At 40.1% G+C, this 19,943-nt stretch overlaps 1 long non-coding RNA gene across 1 annotated transcript; it reads right to left on the reverse strand.

The window, feature by feature from the left end:
• Window positions 1-15,805: 15,805 nt before the first annotated feature.
• Window positions 15,806-18,968, reverse strand: LOC307169407. Its single transcript, XR_013823118.1, has 4 exons — window positions 18,820-18,968; window positions 17,403-17,443; window positions 16,995-17,321; window positions 15,806-16,849 (listed from the first exon to the last, which is right to left on the reverse strand). It is a non-coding gene; the product is annotated as an uncharacterized lncRNA (long non-coding RNA).
• Window positions 18,969-19,943: the final 975 nt, after the last annotated feature.

Genomic DNA, 19,943 nt, shown 5'->3' on the forward strand with positions numbered 1-19,943 from the left:
GCATCGAAACGCTCGGCTCCGAAGCAAAAAGCTGAAGTGCAATCGCACCAGCTGCTCGTTAAATACCCGCGCTGCGAGGCTGCACAGCTGATGCAAATGATTGCACGCCAATATGCATTGGCTCGTTTAGTTTCACTCGAAGTAGATTGGCCTCTCTAGCGAGATTCCTATTCGTCGTTCACCACGACGTATGTCGTAGTGACCGGACGATAGGGAACTAATAAAATAAATAATTTGAATAAAGACATTATCATAAACATTGACCATTTTGGATACACCAGTTATGAAAATGTCACTGCTTGATCTGTTTTGTGCAAACTTTAAAATAGGACATCTGGCTGGCATCCTGAATGACAAAACAAATCTGTCATCACTTTTTCAGCATTTTATTAGTCTTTACATTTACAATTGTTATTTTACCTGGTGCCTCGGATGTATTTATAATGTCCTCATCGCTGGTGGGGTCATCCATGTCCTGCCCGTCAATCAAGTCTTTGACAGATTGATCAAGCTGAAAAATAATTTTATGTCAGTGAAAGAATTTCAAGGATTAGTTCACCCCTAAATGAAAATTTCCTGATAATTAATAATAATTATAATAATAATTAATATCTAATTATGCAAATATCTATATTACTTAAGCACACAATATGCCTGTCCGTAATACTGCTCTGCTTACACTGGTCTCACTGGGGCGTTGGGCAACATGTTTTTTGAGGAACTCCAAATTCCTCAACAGCCAAGCCTGCTTATGAGTGAGTCCTTTCTCCCCACTCCCACTTGGTTTCAGGTTTGAGAAGCTTGGTGTATTGTGTCCGTAATGTTGTTGCTCTTGTTTTCACCTCCTCCACTGAAAATATACACTGACCAGTGTTGTAGTCGAGTCACCAACTGTCGAGTCCGAGTCGAGTCTCGAGTCCCCGTGTTCGAGTCCGAGTCCAAGTCCGAGTCACCAAAGAAGAGACCGAGTCGAGTCCGAGTCGAGTCACCATTACCTGAGTTCGAGTCCGAGTCGAGTCTCGAGTCCCCAGTGTTCGAGTCCGAGTCGAGTCATCAAGGTTGAGTCTGTGTTATATTTCAAGACTGCCTGCATTTCTCTGCTCTGGCACCTTTAAAGAGCTGATATAATTATAAAAGAGGGTCTACATTAAGCAAAAATGACACCACTGTGTTAACAAATATAAATAATAGATAAATACAAAAATAAATATAAATAAAAACTTTTGATTTCAATAATGTAGGCTATTAGGCTAAATGTTAAAATTAACATTAACAATGCTGTAGAAGTGCAGTTTATTAATAGTAGCCTAAATGTTAAAGTTAATATAGTTAACTAGAGTTTAATAAATGGAACATTATTGTAAAGTGCTACCGATTTGTTATACACCGATTCAGACGTCTCGTGAGTTCGTTGTTGGACAGATGGACACTGGACAGTTGTTTTAACCATTCATTAAAGTGAATCGTTCAAAGGAGTCATTAGTTCGCGAATGGGACGTGTCATTAATGGACGTGTAGCCTACGGCTCGCCTTGTGTGATTATCTCGGCAGTTTAGGACAGGACATCACACAAGATTTGTGTCAACACAGAAAACATTTCATCACTAGATAGGTATTTTCGTTAATTGAAATTGTGGCTAATGTCAGCTGAATGTGCGGAATGCTTTTCCTTTTCAGAGAAGATAAGGCAAAGTTTTTTTGTTTTGTTTTTTCAGCAAAATTCACACCCCGCGGTAATTCAGGAGAAAAAATCTCCTGAGAGGAGAGCACCACTCGTGTTGTTTGAAGACGGTGAGAGCGCGCGCGCGGCTGGGGCTTTCTCTCTGCAGACTCTGCTCGTATATGCAGGAAAAAAAGAGATCCCTTCTGGTCTTGGAGCCCAAAACAGGAAAAGTGTAACATCTTATATCAAATTTTAAAACCTATTTAGTCAGAAACCTCATCCAACGTCATTCATTTGATGAATGCTCAAGTCCGATTTTATATATCCTCGAGTCCGCGAGTCCAAGTCAAGTCACGAGTCCTGAGAATAGAGTCTCGAGTACTCCATCACTGACACTGACACTGACATACACTGTTTCCTCTCTAAATTCAACTGAACTAATATCATTAAATCTTAGTAATATTATTCAAACAAACTAACTGTGCAATTCATCTTTTGTTAGACCTGAATGTAGCAGATGATCATTGACCTAGATCTAATGTTTACATTTGCTAGCTAGTGCGCTAGCAACTTTTTACACTCACCCGGTACGTTCAAATCTGAAGCGATCTCTCCCCAGCTCTTCTCTTTGTCGCTCCGGTTGTGGTATTCTTTTGAGGAGACATTAAATAGGCACTCATACTGTTGCCACATCTCCACCATCCGTTCTTCCATCTCCGTTGTCCACCGGACCCGTACAGCTGCTTTCGCGGTTGACATTTTCAAAACTTCCTTCAAAACTTCCGTCACTTCCGTCTCCTTGTAGACCTGTCTCTCATTGGCTATTGTGGCTATTATAAATCATAGTTTTACGCCCGATTTATAATCCTAGATATCAAACATGTTTGATATTATCGGGGCGGCCCCGATGTGTCTGCGAGCAGATCGGGAGGTGCAAGATTCGGTCTGTGAACGCCTCACATTACCAGATAATCTGCGCCGAACATCGGAACCGATCGAGGTCCTCGACAAGATTTTTTCTCAGATTCTCGGGAGGGGGTAAATCGGACATAAATCGGCCTAAAACTCCTGTAGTGTGAGCCAGGCATTAGTGTCAATTGGGCATCGTTTAAATGCCACGGCCTACCTGAGCATTGTTTCTGACCATGTCCATCCCTTTATGACCACCATGTACCCATCCTCTGATGGCTACTTCCAGCAGGATAATGCACCATGTCACAAAGCTCGAATCATTTCAAATTGGTTTCTTGAACATGACAATGAGTTCACTGTACTAAAATGGCCCCCACAGTCACCAGATCTCAACCCAATAGAGCATCTTTGGGATGTGGTGGAACGGGAGCTTCGTGCCCTGGATGTGCATCCCACAAATCTCCATCAACTGCAAGATGCTATCCTATCAATATGGGCCAACATTTCTAAAGAATGCTTTCAGCACCTTGTTGAATCAATGCCACGTAGAATTAAGGCAGTTCTGAAGGCAAAAGGGGGTCAAACACAGTATTAGTATGGTGTTCCTAATAATCCTTTAGGTGAGTGTATATTGATATATATTAAATTATGTTTTATAAACAAAGTTCGGGAGGAGCACGTTCAAATAATCAATCCAATCTACTCATCATCAAACAATTATGTCTACCCTAATCAGCATGACAAGAAGTATATATATATCCACTCTGTCAACTCACCTAATATTCCTTGACAGTTTTCCAGCATTTGGTCCCGCCCATTTGTTGTAATGTCAGAGATCGAAGTCGAACTCTTCCCGTCTGATGACGACGCCCTCGCTGCCCAGGATCCATCGCAGTTTCCCAGCACTGCAACGAGCTCCCAGGCTCAACAGGACACCGCAGCTGAACCTCCAGCTACATCGCGAGGCCGCCGGCCTAGCCAAGCCGCTTCCCGTACCCCGAGGCGCCGTGGCTTGCCCTCACCTCCACCATCAAGATTTCCACCACCATCTCCAGCTTCATCCTACACTTCAGCACAACCGACCATTCCTGCAATAGAAACATGGACTGTATTGGGATTGAGACAAGCGCTAATCAGCGCTGATGTTCATTTTTCCAGGAGAATGAATAAAGCACAACTGTACAACCTGTATGTTTCACTCCAGTCTGCTTTCCCGTCTCCAAAATCCACTCCATCTGCAAAATCCGCAAAAAAGGCACGTTCCCAGAAAACTCCTACTCCCTCTCGCGCAGGGCCCAGTTTTCCGCGAGCGTCAGGCCGCAGCAGGCCTTCAGCTAGCCTGAGCCACGCCCCAGATTCCGCCGCCGCTGCCAGGCCCCAGTCTCCTCTCCGCTCCGCCGAGCTACAGACCGCAGCTTTCTCCAGCACCGCGCCCCACGTCTCAACGCCATTTCTAAACGAAACAGGCGGCAGCGTGAGTATGCTTCCACCAACGGTGCAGGCTCAGCTACCATATAATTTTCCTGTCTCTTTTTCCAACTCGTTCCCCTGTCCGTGGCCTGCAGCCCCACCTCCAGACTCTAGCGCGAGGCTGCCTCAGCTAGAGTCGCAGGCCCAGTCACCATTTCTGCCTCCCCAGCTCCCTTCCTTTCCCACTTTTTCTGTTCCTCCACAAGCTCCAGGTTTCGACCCAAGTGTGAGGTTGCCTCCACAAACGGCCCCGGCCCCGGGGTTTTTTCCTCCTAACACTTTTTCTCAAAATCGTTCTCCTTTCACTCTGTTTTCCGCAACGCCGATGCCCATCCCGCCGAACGCTACAGCTATGGAACCGCCCCCTGTTGCCAGTAACATCAGAGCTCAGATCCTCACAGGTGCAGACATCGATTTATCTTCCCTTCTCTCTTTACTTCCTCCCTCTGTCTCAAACCGTCAAATCGACTGCGGCGATTTTGAAGTCACCCTCAAAAACCCAGTTAATAATTCATCCCGCATTCTTTCGTTCTCTGAATTTGCTATTGCTTTCAGCCGTTATAGCGAAATAATTTGTGCCGCACTGCCGCACAGGAGAAGAGAGTTAAACGATTATCTCGCGATAATCGCAGAACTCGCGCTATCATACGGAGGAACCCATTTCTATACTTACCATAAATTGTTCTCTGCAAAGTGCGCTGTCCGCGTAGCCCAGTGGAACCAGTGCCCTTACTGGGGCGCCCTAGACACAGAACTACACAATAGAGTGTTCCTATGCTGCCGTAACATATCCTGAGCGGTTTGCAGATCCGTTTCTCACTCCACCACAGCTTGTCCCTTGATTAACCCTCCTCCCCGCCCAGATCCATCACCAGCTGAAAAATCAACCAGTTACGTCCCACGGCCAGCAAACATCAATTTCAACGACTCCGATTCCAAAAGAAGAAATTTCTCATCCAACAGTCAAGTTTGCAATAACTTCAACTCAGGACGTTGCACACGTCAACGCTGCCGTTATTTGCATATTTGCAGCTATTGTGGCGGCGCTCATGCCCGCACTGTATGCCCTGTTAAAAGGTCCGTAAATAAAGATTCAAAAAATTACTTGTCGACTCCTGTGAATATTTCTCGTCTGTCTACTGAATTGTCCCACCACCCCAACACTGATTTTACCAACTATTTACTGTCTGGTCTCGAGCGCGGTTTCAAACCCGGCGTTGAAAGCCTCCCCACTCAAAGTATCATATGTGATAATCTCCAGTCCGCTCTCGCTGAACCCGACTCAGTCGACATCCTGATTAAAAAAGAAATCGAATCAGGTTTTATGATTGGTCCTTTCAACAATCCTCCTTTCGAGTGTTTCCGTATCAGCCCCATTGGAGTGGCTACCAGAAAATTTTCAGGCAAGAAACGCTTAATAATCGATCTCTCAGCCCCACACAACTCCCCGTTTCCAAGCATAAACAGCCTTATTTCGCTGGAACAATTTTCTCTTAATTACCACACCATTGACCAAGCTATAACCTTGATTAAAATCCCTGTAAAGGCAATTCTAAAAAAAAATTCTAAACACATTATAAATGTTAGAAATGTATTGCTAAATCATATTACAAAGACTGTGAACTGTGAAGTACTGAATTGTGGAGTTAGACCGTTAAACAGTTTTTCACCGTTGCTGTGTTCCGGATTTTCTGGGCGGAGCTAAAACGGGGGCTCGATGACGCACTGGAGCCCCTGAGCTCCTGGACACGCCCTTACTTGATGACGCACTGGAGCCCATTCACATCAATCAATCAACTTTTTATTCAAGACACAGAGGTCCATAGAGACAACACAGTACAGATATATACATAAATACAAAACAATACAAAACATTTAAGAATGATGCAGATGAGGCATCATTAAAACATATACAGGCTTCGGGTCCAATGTTTCCAAAAGCAAGATGTGTACCTTGTGTCACTCTTAGAAACATCAACTATGGACACAATGATCATATTCTTAGACCCTGTCAGTCTGCACATGAATCTATACATAAAATGTCTTAAAACAGCATTAAAAGTGGGCACATTGTTAGACACAAACATTTCACTGGCACTACTCCACCTAGGAATTTTAAGCACAATTCTCAGTGCATCATTATAAGCCACTTGAAGTTTTTTCATTTTCGACTCACTAAAATTACACCACAGGTGGGCAGTATACAGTGGAGTGCAATAGGTTTTGAAGAGTGAGACTTTAACATCAGGAGTGCACATATGGAATTTGCGTGCCAGCATGTTTGCCTGCCCATACAGTTTTCCACACTGACGCTGCACATCATCATCATCACAGAGGTCATCTCTTATCACATGTCCCAGATATTTAACTTTCTTTACAACCTCTAGTGGTTCACCTGCCAATGAGAAAGAAGGATAGACACACTTCTTATCCTCCTTGGTTCTAGCGATCAGCACCACACTCTTCATTGAGTTAAATTTTATATCAAACATTAGTCCATATTGAGAGCATATTCTAAGAAGTTGCTGCAGGCCAGCACTGGAGGGAGACAGTACCACCAAATCATCAGCATAAAGCATATGATTAATGAGACTATCCCCCACCAAGCAGCCAGTTCTACAACCCTTTAGCTCCATAGATAAATTATCCATGTACAGATTGAATAGCAGCGGAGACAGAATTCCGCCCTGCCGCACTCCATTGGAGACATAGAAGGGTGTTGACAAACTCATCCCCCACCTGACTTGCATAGTTTGGTGAGAGTACCAGAACTGCAATATCTTGATTAGGTAAGAGGGGACACCACGCTCATGTAGTTTACCAAACAGTTTCCCATGGTTGATACGATCAAAAGCCTTTGACGCATCCAGGAAACACATGAAGACTGTGCTATTGAGTGATCTGTACCTATGGACAATTTCTTTAAGTGCATAAATACACAGATCAGTTCCATGCTTGTTCTTAAAACCAAACTGATTATCCGTTGACGCTATGTATTCTGCAAGCCTATACATAAGGATCCCCTCTAGTACCTTGGATAGTATACTTGCAAGTGCAATAGGTCTATAGTTATCTATACTAGTTAATTTACCAGTCTTATTTTTAACTACAGGTACTAGCAAGACAGATAACATGGATCCAGGAAGTATGCCATGCTTCATTAACCCAGAAAAGCAAAGAGCAAGTAAAACTGAAATACTTTGACTAGCGTATTTCAGATGTTCTGCTGTTATTCTATCCCGCCCACAGGCTTTGTTCATTTTAAGTTTGTCAATAGCATAACATACTTCCTCCGGTCCAATGACTACACCATCACTGTGAGGTATCTCTCCTATGTTAAACACATCACTCTTCACACAGTTAAAAATGTTCTCATAGTGTCTCCTCCATAGCTCTGCAATATTTTCAGGTTCAGTAATGCCATCAATACTAGAAGGCAGTGGCATTTTGCTGTTGTTAACCACTTTCACCTCCTTCCAGAACTCATAAACATTATTAGATTGTAACTTTCTCGCCATAGAGTTCGCCCTCATAGTCTGCTCATTTCTTTTTATAAAACGCACAGCATATTTGAACCTAGCATTAGACCGTACCTTGTGCTCACAGACTGGGCCATGCCTAGGTTTGCCTGCTAAGACCCATCTTCTAAATGCATTTCTTGCCTCCATATGAACATCATGGACATAGTCATTCCACCCTGGTCTTACAGTATGTTGTTTCACCACTTTACTTCTTAGTGGTTCACTTCCATCAACTAAACAGTTCACAATTCTATCATACATTGCACATAGGTCATTATTGTGACTTACATTCTTACAGCTGCTATCCACACACATAATTGCATCAACAGGTAACTCAATATTTCTCAAGTGCACATCAGTCAATAACTTGTAATATTGCAGGTCATCTTCTGTAAGCCTTGTCCAGTCCAGTATCTCACCTGGTTTATGGCTGTCACTACAGACAAGCTCAGGTAGACCCTTAATATTTATGAACATAGAGACAGGAATATGGTCTGCTGTGGCCAAACCATATAGGATCTCAGCCTCCTTTATACAATCATGTGCATCAGCTGTAGATATACAATGGTCCAACCAGGATGTAGTATGCCAAGCTTCACTCACATGTGTATAGCTATCAGCTGGCAGTAATTCCTTAGTGGACAAAATAACCTTGTTATCTTTGCAGAATTGTGTCAAGTGTTGACCAAAAAGTGAATTAGTATCTGATATATCAGCATTCAGATCCCCCAAGACAAATATGGATGTATATTCACTTTCCCTTATGTAAGACCCAATAAAAGCAAGCTTATTCAAGTACTCATTTTCATTTTTGTGACATTCATATGGAGTGTATACATTTAAGATTATAAAAACATTCTTATTATGCATCACCTTAATTCCTATGCACCAGTCCACATCTAACCTGATCACAGTGACTAATGGGTCAAGTTTGCAACTCAATCGCGAGTTACTGTCAGTATTAGTTACTACATCCTAGTTTGCTAGCTAGCTATGCCTTCGTCACGGAAATGCGTATTACCTGGATGCGATCACGTACAAAACAGATCGGTGTCCTTATTTAAATTTCCGAAAAACTATCATATAGATCAACAAGAGGTGGATTAATTTTGTGAAGAGCCACCTTGATGGACAGCTGAGGATCACCGCCAAAACCCGCCTCTGTAGTGATCATTTTACATGGGATAGTTTTATAAACTTTAGTCGGAGACAACTGGGATTCATTCATTCACTGATAATCCGCTGTTACTGGTGAATGTGGCCGAACCGACTATCTCATCCTCCGTCGCGCCGACAACTGGTGCCATCATCGGCAGTGCGTGCCCACCAATGAGTGTAAGTTGCCTTGTGTGCTTATGTTATAATTATAGTAGGTAGTCCAGGCTCGAACATGTATGGCTTTGTAAAACAAATTAATCTGCTAGGAGCATCCATTCCGGCTGTAGCTGTGACAGTTGAGTGTGGCGATGGCAGCTTTCCCGCGAGTGGGCTTGTTTTCTGCGCAGCCAGCGGACACGCCCCCAGCGTTTGAGAGCAGAGACTACTGCTCATTTGTTCAAGATTTTGATCGCTTATTTTATGTACTTGCCGGCTTTTTTTATCATTAAAATTTGGCTGGGTGGCTAATAACACATTTTTCTGTGGTGTGACAAACTCAGAACACATACTTAATTTTGACTTTACAGGGACTTTAAAGACGGAGGTTACGGCGCCTGGCTTGCTAAAGTCGACATCACCTCTGCTTTTAAAGTGATGCCCATTCACCCAGATTCATGGCATTTGTTCGGCGTACGCTGGCAAAAAAAATTCTACTTCGCTGTCCGTTTAACTTTTGGCTGCATCCACCCTCCTAGAAAATCCACATTGTTCTAAACGAGAGCTACTATCTCTGCTCGGCCACCTAAAATTTGCGATGCGCATCATCCCGCAAGGCCGCCCTTTCATCTCACATCTCCTCTTCCTCGCATCATCAGTGCACGCGCTGGAGGACCAAATCTCCCTAACTACTTCATGTTGCAATGAGCTCAGTTTATGGATAACTTTCCTTAAACAATGGAACGGCCTGTCCTTTTTCTATAATGATCTGATTTCTCTCCCTGAGGATATCCAACTGTTTACTGACGCAGCTCCCTCCATTGGTTTCGGAGGGTATTACCAAGGCCGTTGGTTCGCATCTACATGGCCCGCCCAGCTGTTAGACTCACCGCAGTCACTAACATCCTCAGCGCTGTTCGAGTTGTATCCTCTAGTGGTAGCAGCTTTCCTGTTTAGTAAAGAATGGTCAACTAACAGCATAATGGTACACTGCGACAACGAAGCAACTGTGCATTGCATCAATAAAGGCCGCTCAAATTCCCTCGCACTAATGCCTCTCCTAAGACGCCTCATTTGGATCGCAGCTTGCGATCAATTCATTTTAACTGCAAAACATGTTCCAGGTTCCAGAAATCAAATAGCTGACTCTCTCTCTTGTTTTGCTTTCCAGAAATTCAGGCTGCTGGCACCAGATGCGGACCCATTTCCAACCCCAGTACCTCACTATTCAGAGCTGATATTCCCATAAACCACCCATTGAAACCACTTCTCGATGCCTCTCTTAATTCCATTCTTCAAGCCGTTTCACCCAGCACCCTCCATTCCTACTTAACCGCATGGAAGTGTTTTCAGTCTTTTCACTTCATATACAAGCTGCCTTTTCCAAATTTTTCTCTGCTCACCATCACTTCATTCATAACCTATCTCGACAGCATCAAGAACCTCAAGGCCGGCTCCATCAAGGGTTATCTAAGCGGAATCCAATTCTTCCACAAACTCCTTTTTGGTTCACCCTCCACAGAGATAGCAAATTCTCAGACATCAATGCTCATCAAAGGTATCCAAAAAACCCAACCCACCCGCCCAGATGCCAGGAAACCTATAACGTTAGACATACTCACTAAATGCATCTCCACCCTCCGCAGAGGTTACCACTCCACCAACACGGCCCGCACACTGGACGCAATGTTCATTTTGGCTTTTTTCGGTTTTCTAAGATGCTCAGAACTCACCATCACTTCCAGCTTTAACCCAAAAATCCACCCCACAACAACAGATCTATCAGTGCTAGACAACAAAACCATCTCCTACTTCATTAAGCAAAGTAAGACAGATCAAACCAGGAAAGGCCATTTCATATATATTTTCAATCTCTCATCACCAATCCAACCATACCAAACTCTCTCAGCCTACTTGCTTTTCAGGAATTCACAGTCTAAATCCCCTTCTGACCCACTTTTCGCAGACGACTCCAACCGCCCTGTTACACGTTTCTGGTTCCAAAAACACCTTAAATCCGTTTTGCTCCTTTCAGGCATCCCAGCAGACCACTTTTCCAGCCATTCTTTTCGCATAGGCGCAGCAACCACAGCTGCTCAAAAAGGCCTCTCTCAGCAGCAGATCCAATCACTTGGCCGTTGGTCATCGGAAGCCTTCAAAAGTTACATCCGCTCAAACCGCTTCCATATCAAAGAAGCCCAACGAACCCTCATCAGCTAATTCTTTTTCCAACTCCTCATTCACGTTGAAAGCAAGTCATTCCCAACACCACAGCAGCATCACCTCTTCCTCCAACAGGAGCCCCTTTTTTTTCCACCCAACTGGCTCTAGTTAGTTAAAAGCAAGTTAACCAAGTCTACCACAGCTAATCTACTCCACTCCCGCAGAAGTTTCTGTCACTCCGTCCAAACTTATTCCACTTCTGCAGCAGTGTCTTCTACTCCGCTCCCGCAGGAGCTCCATTACTCCATCTAAACTCGCTCCACTGCCGCAGCAGTGTCATCTACTTTGCTCCTGCAGGAGCTCCATTACTCCGTCCAAACTTGCTCCACTGCCACAGCAGTGTCATCTACTCCGCTCCCACAGAAGCTCAGTTCTAGGTCCAAAATTGTTTTGGATATTTAAGAGCAAGTTGAAAGCAAGTTTGGGCCACTGCCGCAGCAGTGTCATCTACTCCGCTCCCGCAGGAGCTCCATTTCTCCATCTAAACTTGCTCCACTGCCACAGCAGTGTCATCTACTTTGCTCCCGCAGGAGCTCCATTACTCCATCCAAACTTGCTCCACTGCCGCAGCAGTGTCATCTACTCCGCTCCCGCAGAAGCTCAGTTCTATGTCCAAAATTGGTTTGGATATTTAAAAGCAAGTCGAAGCAAGTTTGGTCCACTGCCGCAGCAGTGTCATCTACTCCGCTCCCGCAGGAGCTCCATTTCTCCATCTAAACTTGCTCCACTGCCGCAGCAGTGTCATCTACTCCGCTCCCGCAGGAGCTCCATTTCTCCATCTAAACTTGCTCCACTGCCACAGCAGTGTCATCTACTCCGCTCCCGCAGGAGCTCCATTACTCCATCTAAACTTGCTCCACTGCCGCAGCAGTGTCACCTACTCTGCTCCCGCAGGAGCTTAGTTCTATGTCCAAATAATTTGGATATTTTAAAGCCTTTGAAAAGCAAGTTTGGTCCACTGCAGCAGCAGCATCTCCTCCTCTACTGCAGGAGCTCAGTTCCCTGCAGCAGTGTTTACTCTTCCGTCCTTTTGCTATCAGCTAGTTGGATAGCAAGCCAAAGTAAATTTGATCCACTGCCGCAGCAGTGTCAATTCTAGAGCTAGTTCTCCATCAACTTGCTTTCACTGCAGTGGTTATTCCATTCTCCTCCGCTTCCGCAGAAGTACATCACATATGACCATCCCCAGCCTACTACCTTAGAGGCGCACCCATCCGACGCCATGTTAGCTTTGCACTCTGCAAGTTTTGGGGGGGTCACCAACATCATGGCGGCTGTCCGGCATTTATTTGCAGCTTTTGGGGGGAGTACTCTGGGTTCGGGCCGAATACCGAGCCCGGAGCCCTCTCCTCGGACAGCACGCCAAATACGCATTTATTCTATCTGACTTATTTGTAAGTGTGAACTAGTGAAACCAGGTTGTCGGAAAACATGTAAATGAACAATCTGCTGGAGTCGTGCACGTCATGCAAATGTGTTAAAGGTTAAAGACAAAGACTGCATGTACTCATTTTTGGAGTGTGTTTAGTGTAGTTGTGTTCTTCTGACATCAGTCAGATCTCAACCATGAGCAACATGTTTATCTGATTATCTTGTGCACACTGTAAGTAGGCTACACAGCAAGAAAGAAAGAAATTAAATGATGTGATATCAGGAATTAATGAATCAGTGAACGATGAGCAGTTCACTCAAAAAAATTATATGTTGGCTTTAATTTAACTTTTTTATGTCAACAGGTTCCACATAAATGGGTTACGTTAAACAAACATAATTTGTTCATGTAACTTCAATATCATGGAATTGAGTCATTTTAAGCAACCCATTTAAGTAATCTCAAAGTGAATTTGTAAAGGCTTTCTGACATGATTCAGGTATTCAAATTTTTTATATTCATTCATCCATCCATTAAGATTTCCTTTATTTTAGTGACATATAATCAAATAGATAGACTGTAGCTAACTATTTACTACACTGTAAAAAAAAAAGTTGGGTCAACTTAAAAAAATAAGGCAACTTATCGCAAGCTCTTTTTTGAGTAAACTCCACAAACAGGGACTGAAGTCCACGCAACTCAAAATATTACGTTAAAATCATAAGTTGCTTCAACATAAATAGTCATGTTTAGCTAATGAATAACAGAACAAAGTATTTATAGTTGGCTGAACACAAATGGGCCTATTATCTTATAGGCCTATATTGATTTATTATATATTATTTAAATAGTTTAATTAAATAAGAGACAGACCATAACACAAGTCAGATAATTTTTTTTATTTAAACAGTTTGTGTCTGATGCACAACTATGACATTATCATATGCAAGTCTTGAATTTGTTAACTCAATGCATTGTACTTACCAATGCATGTTAAAGAACATTAGCCTGAAGGTTCAGTACACCCAAAATGAAAAGGCAGTCATCATTGATTTACCCTTAAATTGAAATTGAAATTAAAAAGAAAATATTCTGAAGAATGCTGCTAAACAGTTGACGGTAGCCTTAAAATACTGCGGCAGTCAATGGCTACAATCAAATATTTGGTAGTAACATTCTTCACAATATCTTCTGTGTTCAGCAGAAGAAATAAACTCATTCATTTTTCGATCGAACAACATGAGGGTGAGTAAATGATGACAGAATTTTCATCTTTGGATGAACTATCCCTTTAAAGCTAAGGTTGAAACCAATTAATACTTAACATTAATCAATACATTGACAGAGCAGTATTGTTTTTTTGTTTTTTTTAGTCATTAACTATAAAAGTACCAGTGTCCAGTGGAGGAATGTCACACAAATTTTCCCATGACATTTGCAAAATGGCTTTGTCTTGCAGAGAAGGTACCTCCAAGATCCATGAAAATCTTCTGAATTACTTTGAAAGTATACTTCAGTTCTTTTGGATAATCCATATTCAGTGCATTCATGAGTCCGAACAAGCGTATACTGCTGGTAGATCTGTAATAACCTCAAGAACAATGGCCTCTTCCAGTATTAGTTGGTCAGAGTTGGTAGTGATGTAACAGCGGCATATTCGGCCACAGTAAGGATTCCGATCTCTACATCTTTGGTGCCGTGTTCTAAAGGATCAGTATCCTGGGAGAATAATTGAAGTGTAAATTTAAAAATAATAACAACAACAACATTATTATTATTATTGATGTTGTTGTGTAAATAACCTGAATACATGTAAAACATAAATAGTTTAAAAAATGACCAAGAAATGAAAATGAAAATGGTAATTTACCAGACGCATCCTGAGTAAACTTGTAGAGTTTTCATGCTGGAAAAGTGGCAAGATCCCTCAAGATCTGTTGTTTTCTGACGTGTGGTAATGTCACTCACCTAAAAAGAAAGGAAAAAAAAAAATATATATATATATATATATATATATATATATATTTTTTTTTTTTTTTTTTTTAAATCTGCAGATGCACTATGACCTTAACTCTTAATAATTTAACATACTGTAGGGATCTCTACTGCTTTGGGAGTTAAAGGTACAGCACACCCAAAAATGATAATTCTGTCATCTTTTACTCTTCCTCATGTAATTCCAAACCAATATGACTTGGTCCATAACAAAGATTTTTTTAAAGAATGTACAGATTGCTCAAACACAATCAAATTAAGTTAGGACAAAATGTATATCAATTGTGTTGTTTAAGCTCATTTTAAAGGTGCTCTAAGTGATGTTGGCGTCACTTCTTGTTGACATGTAAAGTATTAGGCTTGTTTGACTTGAACCGGCGCTGCACAGGCCGATCGGTTTATGACATTAAAGTACCGCGAGAGCAATTCAAAAGCATAAGGAGCCGTCTGCTCTCTATTCGCTATCGCGGTATTTTGATGTCATTCACCCATCGGTTTGTGCAGCGCTAGTTCAAGTCGAACAAGCCTAAGGTCAAACAAAACGGAGGCTAACTAGACCCTCCCTCCTCCTCATCCACGCACTAACCCCCCAAACCCCACCCCCAAATTTAGTGTTTAGTGTTTAGACAATGCGTTAGGATTTTGTACTGTTAAATTGAGATAATTACGTGGACCTTAATAGAAAAAAGCATTTCAAGTCAACAAACACAATTATTATAAGTAAACTAAATATAAATATGTTATGTAAAATGCACTTGTTCATTTTTTTTGAGTGTTCATATTTTAACATAAACATGAAAAATACATAAAAAATACAAAATAAATGTAATATTGGCTTACACAACTCCATGAAAGAACAGAAATGTTCAGGCAGCAACATATAACAGACTCTTTTAGCAAACAATGTTACTGTTTCAGTGTTTCAAGATCCTTTTCTGTTATACATTCTGTATAAGAATAATGGGATGCCAATAGAAATAATTTAACAGCTCAAAACAACTTGAAAGAACCAATGAAACCTGAAACAATTTGACAGAAAACTGAAAGGTGAAACTTTTAAATCTGCCTGTCACGTTTTGTTCTTTCGTGACAGAAGAGAATAAGGCAGCTTGAATTCTTTTTTCAAGGACAATTACGATTAAATAATACAGACAATATAAGCAAATGCCATGATATCACTACATTGTCCTGAAATATATTCTTCTCATTTATGAGAAAACTTTAACTTTTTACTACATTTGCAAATTTCATCTACAGTTTATTGTATCTAAATAAAGCCTTCAATTATGTGTTATGTCCTAAGACGTAATTCTTTGTAATTATTTTTATTTTCTTGTGTTAGATTCCCCTCCTGAAGTTCTGTTTGCTTCCTTGTGTTAATAAATTTTATTTTATTTTGTATCAACAATGTTGTTGTGTGTTGTTCCTCCTTTCCCCACAATGTTCTTTATTGCTCCTTCCTATCCCGACTGGGAATGAACGTAGTATATGTGATAACAGGAATCAATGAATCAGATTAGTAAATGAAATTTTATCAAACATTAAATAATACATAAAGAGTACAAAATGCATTTAATACTTGCAAACAATCATTTCATATGGGAGTGCGAAGAAGTCAAACATTTTTGGAAAGGTGTGAAAGAAATGATAAGAGAAGATTCTTGATGTTAACATTCCATTGTCACCTTTACTTTTTATATCACATTTGTTTCCGAGATCAAGTTAAAAAAGAAAGAGTTATAAATATATGCATTCTTCAAGCAAAATGGCTTATTTCTTTAAATTGGAAAAATATTTGTGCACCAAGTAGGACGTTGGCTAAAAGAAATGGTAACAAATATGTCAATGGAAAAGATTACTTGTCTTTTAAGGGACAAATATACAGTTTTTGATGGAGGTGTTAAAAAAGACTAAGAAAAGAGGAGGTATATAAAATCAATGTAAAATACTGAGAGGCTGTTTTTTTTTTTTTTTTTTTTTTTTTTGTTCTTGCTTTCTGTTACATGGAAATCTATATGTTCATGTGTATAGTTAAAAAGGAAACAAAACAAAAAAATACTGCCAAACACAACATGATGAAAGAACACTTGGTGCAGAATTGTTCAGGCAGAAATACACTGACACTCTCGTTCATTTTTATCTTGAGCAAAATATCAGAAAAGCTTTAGACCTGACTTGTTATTTCTGTCTCTGTTGGTTGTTGTTCAGAAGAGGATAAGGCAGCGTGGATTCTTTTTCTCAAGAGAAATGTGATTAAACCAGCTATAAGCACTATTAACACTACAGGTAATACAATGTAAACCCAGAGCGAATGCGATGATGTCACCACATTTGGTCCAGTTTTTTCTCCTTGATCAGTTAATCCATTTCCTTTTTCTGCTGTTGATTCCGCAACAAAAAAAGTGAAGAAAAAACATGTTTACACTGTGATAAAGACAACAGATCCATCTATAATTATACTGGAACATTAGTATAGCGAATGCCAACTATATTAATCATGTATTAATAGGCGAGTTTCACACACCGATGATGATCAGCTGTACAGTCTTAAGTTCTGATGAGTGTGTGATGTAGCAGATGTATTTTCCTGCATCAGTGTATTGAAGATTGTTGAGTTTGATGGAGAAGTTTCCTCTCTCATACTCCTCTGGGAAAGTTTTGGCTCTGTTCTTGAACTGTTGGTCTTTTTCTGATACTGAATCTTCACCCTCGACTATATCACACACAATCTTGCTGCCATTGTGTCTCCAGTGTACATTAATATCTTGAAGTTTCAGATCATGTTTAGTGGAAGAACACGGCAGGAGAACAGATCCACCAATAACAGCCTCTACTGTTTCCTGCAGAGACACTGAAACAACACAAACTTTAACTGGAAACACACAATCTTTGGCATGAATTTATCTTTCTGATGTGTCGTTCTGATGCTCACCTTTATTTATCAGCACCGCAAACACACAGATGAAGCCGCGACTGCAGAAACAGGAAAAAAAATCATTACCTGTAGGTTCCTCAATGAGTAAAGCCTCTAAAAGTAATTCATTCAGATCAGTTTAGAAAATCTTGTTTTTATTTTGAAGTAAATTGTTAAAATTAGATCATTTGGTCTTTATCATTTAATAAATAATTACTGTATAATTTAGTTATTATTTAATAATTACATACATTTTAAATACATGTATTATTCATTGGATAATTGAGTGGAAGCATTTAAAACTGAAAAAAAAAAGAAAATCTTAGGCCTTTTTTTTTTTGCATCGTCACCATCATCCTGCGTGCTAAACTCATGTTGAATTTAGCAGTAAATGTTCTTAAAGCTGCCTTACTCTACTGGTAAAACCTGAATTCCTTGAATTCACTATAAGAGACTATAGACAAATCAAATTACCATCAAATAAAACTAATAATTGTATAAGCAATGAGATTCAAGATGGCCGTACAAAATGCTAATGCTAAATGCTAATTACTAAATCAAAACAAAGTTTTTAACTGCTGGTAAACATGTTAGTCATTTATTACTCAATCCACATTTAAAGTATTAGCAATGTCAAAAAAAATTCGGTTAATGCTAGTTTAAATTAAGCAGTTTAAGACCAAAACAAATCAGGCCAAACACCAACACAATCTATCTTCAGTGACACCGGACAAATATGACACATTTGTTCAAACTGTTTTCACTCAGAACATACCTTACAATCATGATGCCCTAATGTTTTCAAGTATACTGTATTAAAATATATCAACAAATTCAGAAATTATGATGAAACAATTGTTTTTCAAGTAAAGAAAAGACTTCCGTATGCCTGCTTGAAGCATCTGATGAAAACCAAGTGAATGATCAGACTGACGCATGCGCACCAGATATGATATATCTTTATCGTTCTCAAGGATATTCAAGTAGCCTATATTCAAAAATACTGAGTATCAGAGAGAAGTTGAAGTTTACTAACACATGCTTTACAGGGAATGTTTGTTCTTTGGCTTTTGACCTTCTGAATCTTCACCATCAATTATATTGTTTCTGCTGCAAGTTATAGTATTGACAACGATCTGTTTGTCATGTCTGAACTTCAGTTCATCAATAAAACAGCACAACATTCATGATATTCAGAGATATACAGTTATCAGTTAAAATAAAGATGGATCATTTAATCAGTTTGCATCTGTCACGAATAAGAGAATTCAACCGATGAGTCAAATCAGTCAGAAAAAAAGTTTTAGGCTGCACATTTTTTTTATAATTTACATTCATTAAAGTTTAATGAATGTAAATTATAAAATCACTGTATAAAATAAAAAATAAAATAAAAAAAATATTGAATAATGATTCCATTTCATTATTAACTTACATTGAGATTGAAGTAAACTCCTCTGGGAAACATTGTGTTCTGGATCCTGATTCTCAAAAGAATCATTTCTCTGAATGATGTTTTATATATTCCTGTCGTCTTTGACTCTTAATGCACCGTCATGTCATGACTTCAGTTCATTATCACTGAAAGAGTGCAGGACAGGCAGGACAGGAACAGTGACACCCACATTCATGAGCTACCTTTCAGGTTTTGCTTGTTTATTTAACAGCGTCAGTAAATGCAGCTGATACAGAAAAACAGCTCTCACTGTCTCCTGAAACGAAGAAATAAATCAATAAAACTGCATTTTTTTTTCTACAACAAGAAATTAGCCGCATTGTAATGTCATGTCATGAGAGGACACGCAGGAGGATAGTTTTCAGACCAGACGAGTGAGTGATTTTCCCTCTGAAAATGAACAAAATATTGATAACAGTGCACACACACAGAAAAAAGAAAAAAAATTAAAGTGATATAATGATCTATTTGAACTGAACTTTTTTTCTGTTGTGTCTTCCACATTCCTGCTGTCATTCCCAGTCTTGACTATAGTTTACTGTCACTTAAAAAACATGACATGAATGTAGAATGTCCAGTAACACCCACATCTGTGTGCGGAAACCAAAAGAGCAAGAACTGGAAAAAGCACACAGCCTGTTTTTTGTTTTTTCATGAATTTGTCTTTTCATTTGTAGGTTTGTGGAATGAATTGCTTGTTTCTATCTAGCTCAAACATTTTTGTTCAGCTTAATACACTTATTCTTTCGCATTATTACAATGCACACAATATTTGTCTTAAATTTTTCTTCAATATTGTCAACAAACAGCAAAGCTTTGTATTGTGTGTATTATAGCATTTTGAATTGTGCTATTCTATGGACTATTTGAAAGCTATTGTGATAGAGGTCAGTCTGGTTTTGATCATCAACACTGAGCACATTCGTGACTTTACTTAAGCAATATTTGCATGCGTCTGTTGTTTTCATATAACCTGGAAGAGAATTTGCATTTGAACCAATGGTTCCATCAGGAACTTCATGTGGGATTTTAGAATTTATTTAGACTATTTGTGAATAGCGGGAAAACCGCTGTAGCGCTTCAATATAACTGGTCTCAAAAAG

The sequence above is a fragment of the Squalius cephalus genome, assembly GCF_949319135.1.
Source record: "Squalius cephalus genome assembly, chromosome: 13".
NCBI classification, from domain to species: domain Eukaryota; kingdom Metazoa; phylum Chordata; class Actinopteri; order Cypriniformes; family Leuciscidae; genus Squalius; species Squalius cephalus.